The sequence below is a fragment of the Galeopterus variegatus genome, unplaced genomic scaffold (genome assembly GCF_000696425.1).
Source record: "Galeopterus variegatus unplaced genomic scaffold, G_variegatus-3.0.2 Scaffold3473, whole genome shotgun sequence".
Classification (NCBI taxonomy): Eukaryota; Metazoa; Chordata; class Mammalia; order Dermoptera; family Cynocephalidae; genus Galeopterus; species Galeopterus variegatus.
Window position 1 is genome coordinate 198,157 of NW_007729584.1, and position 4,767 is coordinate 202,923.

The 4,767-nt window shown below is 40.6% G+C and overlaps 1 protein-coding gene and 1 pseudogene across 1 annotated transcript in view; one reads left to right on the top strand and one right to left on the bottom strand.

Moving 5' to 3' along the window:
* Positions 1-4,039, top strand: part of LOC103600822 — a 7,367-nt pseudogene extending 3,328 nt beyond the window's left edge.
* Positions 1-4,767, bottom strand: part of DIRC2 (disrupted in renal carcinoma 2) — a gene marked incomplete at its 5' end in the record, with an annotated part of 76,930 nt that overhangs the window by 57,999 nt on the left and 14,164 nt on the right. The window lies entirely within an intron of this gene.

The window sequence follows — 4,767 nt, forward strand, 5'->3', positions numbered from 1 at the left end:
CTTGCCCCCGCGCCTCGCTCAGCCAGTGAGCGGGAACCGGTCTGCATGTGGGATCCGAACCCTCGGCGGGAGCGCCGCCGCGCTTCCCAAGCGGCGCACTATCCAGTGCGCCACCAGGCCGGCCCTGAATATCTTTTCTTAAGTTCATGTCATTTGTACTTCGATTTCTGTAATTGCTTGCTCATATCCATTACCCATTTTCCTACTGAGTTGCTATTTTTCTTATTTATTTGAAAGAATTCTTATCAACTAAGGAAATTACCCCATTTGTCTTATTGTTGCAAATTTTTCCCAGTTTTTAACTTGTCTTTTGACTTTGTTTTATAGTATATTTAATCACGAACATATCCTAAATTTTTCTGTAGCCAAATGTATCAAGCCTTTCTTTTATGGCTTCTGGGATTTGTATCTTAATTGAAAGTCCTTCTCCACTGTCAGATTCTTTACAACAGTCATTTTCTAATACATGTATGGTTCATTTTTTACATTTAGCCTTTGATCCAACTGAAATTTACTTAAGTGATAAGGCAGGGATCTAGGTTTGTCTTCCTCATTTTTTTTCAGACATCTAAGCAGCTGTCACAAAACCACTTAGTATAACAATTCATCCTTTTTGTTATGATCGTTTTATATGTAACTTTGCCAGCTGCAAAGCATTTCACAATGGAATATATTTCTAGAAAGTCAATGTTTACTATACATGCTAGTTTACTATACGTGTTAGTAAATGTTATCTATTGTTAACATTAATGAAAATTACTCTGAATTAAAAGATAATATGGCATGTGTTATGAGAATAACTGGATACACCTATGATTAAGGGCAGGTATAAGTTCACCCTCTAGATTTTTTTTTTCTCAGTGGCTGGCTGGTACAAGGATTGAACCCTGGGCTTTGGTGTTATCAGCACCATGTTCTAACCAACTGAGCCAACTGGCCAGCCCAGAAATTTTTAAATTGTTTGCTGGGCATGCATTATAATATTTCACATTATAGAATAATGCCATTCATTGCTATAGAGTAATGCCATTTACAATTTTTTTATATGGTTTGCTTCCAGATCATAAAAGAAGAAATGACTTATAATTCATTATTCAAAGTTCCTTATTTATCTACAATGTTAATAAGAGAAAAGTGGCAAAATAATTTTTTCCTGAATTTTCATTTTATTTCACTACACAGAAATAAAACACCATTAGGAAGAGCTTGTCAGAAAGCTGCTACTTTCATATTTTGAGACTTATGAGAGCCAAGATACAGGAAGTCAAGTGTGCAGGGGTGCCATTCCAGAAGGCTAGGTCAGATGCTCCAAGTAAAACAGGGGTAGAAAAATATAGATTGCTAAATCTTTGTTTCAATGCTGGCCAAATGCATATTAAAGGTCTCTCTGTCAGATGGAGACTGAAGCTTAAAAGTGGTGCTGTATCAAACCTATTAATTGAAAATACATGTTCCAATTGTAGCATTTTCATTTCAAAAGCTGCACAGTGCACTGTTAATAATACTGCATGGACACAAATGAAGTCCTATTTCAAAGGATACTATTCCTATATTCATTACAGATGAATATATAAGGATTGAAAATTCAATTTATTCCCACTTTTTTTTTTTTTTTTTTTTAAAAGATGACCGGTAAGGGGATCTTAACCCTTGACTTGGTGTTGTCAGCACCACGCTCAGCCAGTGAGCGAACTGGCCATCCTATATGGGATCCGAACCCGGGGCCTTGGTGTTATCAGCACTGCACTCTCCCGAGTGAGCCACGGGCCGGCCCTATTCCCACTTTTTATGAAAGATTCAAACTCTCTGCTCTTTATTTCTCTTTATCTGTCCTGTCTTTGTTTACATGTCCTTATGAGTTCTATTTCTTTTTCATACCACCTTCTCTATCAAGATGGAGAGTCAACTCTTTATTATTCCTTCAATTTTATATCTAGAAAGAACATAAAGGGATATAAGACTGGAGAGAAGTAGTAGTATGGATGATCCACAACAGAAGAAAAGTTAACAAAAATATCAATAGGCTTTTTTAAAGACCGCATTGTTGAATTTAAGCTTATACTGAAATTTGTACTTAAAAAAACCTGTGGATGTTTGAAAACTTGAGAGCATCTCAAATACAATAATGAAACTCATATGTTAAAACCTAACTCAGAAGGATGGGAAATGATACCTAGCTTTCCACAGGAACCCAAATGATTTTTTCTATCTTCCTTTAAAAATATGAAGCACATGTACCCTAAATTTTCTAGAAAGAGAACATACTTTGAAAATTCAATAGTGAACATTTATCTTGAAACTGAAAAATTCTGTTCCAAACAAAAGTCCACATCTTGTCCTAAAACACAGTCCCCCCTCCGCTGGTACTCCCCATCTGTTAATGGAATCAATAAGTTCAGAGTCTCTCCAGTGCCACCTCAATCATATCACCTCCAATCTCTTTTCCTCATGTTCTCCCTCACATCTGTGCCATCCTTTCCATGCCCACAACTTCCCACAGCAACGAGTCATTCTGGACTCCTCTTGGTCTTACTCCCCACATCTGGTCCATCAGCAAATCCTTCAAAATGTAATCAGAATTTAACCATTTCTCATAACCACCACTGCCACCACTATGGCCCAAGCCACCACCATCTCTCACCTGGTCTACTCATTCATTCACGCCTGTGACCTCCAGCTTCAGTCTATTCTCAGTAGAGCAGCCTGTGGCCATGGCACCCCACAGCCCAAAACCTCCAGTGGTTTCTGAGCTCAGAAAAAGCTGAAGTCCTTACAGGAGTTGACCAGGTCTTAGAGGATCTGGTCGCACACCCCCGCCACCCCTAACTATTCTGATCTCATTTCTAACCAGTCTTCCCATGAAGTCACTCACTTGGCTCTAGCCCCACCCCTCCCCCCTTTTACACTTGAGCTTCTCTCTGCATGGAATGCTTTCTCCTAAACACTGTGTCGCCTGTTTACTTTCTTCAGGTTTTTATCCCAAAAGGTTATCTTCCCAGTAAGGTTTCTTCTTTCTGAAATCTCACCACCCTTCCCTTGACATCTCAAATTCTTTCCTATTTTATTTTTTTATTCCATAGCACATACTATATATTTTACTTATTTATCTAGTTTATTGCTGGCCTCCCCAACTGGAATGTGAACTCTACAAAGTAGGGATTTTTGTCTGTTTGTTCTCTGCTGTATTCCCAGTGCCCAGAAGAGAGCTTGGCACACAGTAGCAGCTCAGTGAATTTTGTTGAATGAATGAAATAATAAATGAATAAACAAACAGAAGAATGACTCCAGCTTGGGCACTCATTGCATCTTTCCTGGTCTCCCACCAGCAGTTTCTACCCCTATAATCAATCAATATAACTCAATCAGTAGTTTACCTAATATGGGTCTGATGCTATTGCTCCTCTGATTAAGAGCCTAAGTGGGTTGGAGTCCCAAGGGCAGTGCCCACCGCTTGGCCCCACCCTTCTGGGCCAAGGAAGCCACAGCCGTGGCTAAGATGGAGGAGCTGAGCCTGGAAAACTTCTTTGCCAGGAGGGACAGGAAGAAGAGGAAGGACTGGAGCAGCCAGGTGGTGGACCCCAGCATGAGCAGAGGGGCCCTGGGCACAGTGGCTGGCAGGGTGGGTACAGTGGCCTGGCTGGGTGCTGGAGAGACTGTGGGCACCATCAAGGCAGTGAAGAAGGATGAAGATGAGTGGAAAGAATCTGAACAAAAAGGTTGATTACAGCGGCCTCAGAGTCCAGGCAATGCGAATAAGTGAGAAGGAAGAAGATGATAATAAATGAGAGAAGATCCAAGTGATAACTGGGAAGAAGGTGGTGGTGGTGGTAAAGAAAAATCTTCAGGTCCCTGGAATACATCAGCTCCACTATAAACTCCTCTTGCTCCAGAAATTGTTACAGAAACCCCAGTGACTAGTGGTGTGGATAGGCCTCCTGGGGCCAAGTTCACCACAACAAGGAAAACAGCACAAGGACCACCAGAAATATACAGCGATACACAACTCCCACCTCTGCATGTAGAAAGCCAGAAGTACTGAGCCTTTCTAAGGCTTGACTACCTCACATTTGCTGCACTCATTGTGGACTTCATGTGGACTGCAACTTTTAGATAAGAAGGTTACAACTTTAAGAGTCAATGTGAACCTTGAAACCAGCGCTGCTGGATTCCTATCAGAAATCCTGCAGAAAGTCAGCCATCTGAGTTCTGATGTGCGGCAAAAGATGAAGATTTAAGCGACCTTAATTAACCTGTCCTGTGCTATTAACAGAGTTAAAAGACAACCAACAGAGTGGGAGAAAAATATGTCCAAAATATACATCTGACAAAGGATTAATATCCAGAATATATAAGGAACTCAAACAACTTTACAAGAAAAAAAACAAGCAACCCAATTAAAAAATGGGCAAAAGAGCTAAGTAGACATTTCTCTAAGGAAGATTTACAAATGGCCAACAGACATATGAAAAAATGCTCAACATCACTCAGCATCCGGGAAATGCAAATCAAAACCACACTGAGATACCATCTCACCCCAGTTAGGATGGCTAAAATCCAAAAGACGCTGAAAGACAAATGCTGGCGTGGTTGCGGAGAAAAAGGATCTCTCATACATTGTTGGTGGGAATGCAAAATGGTGCAACCCCTATGGAAAATGGTTTGGAGGTTCCTCAAACAGCTGAAGATAGATCTACCATATGACCCAGCTGTTCCACTGCTGGGAATATACCCAAGGGAATGGAAATCGTCAAGTCGAAGATATTGTTC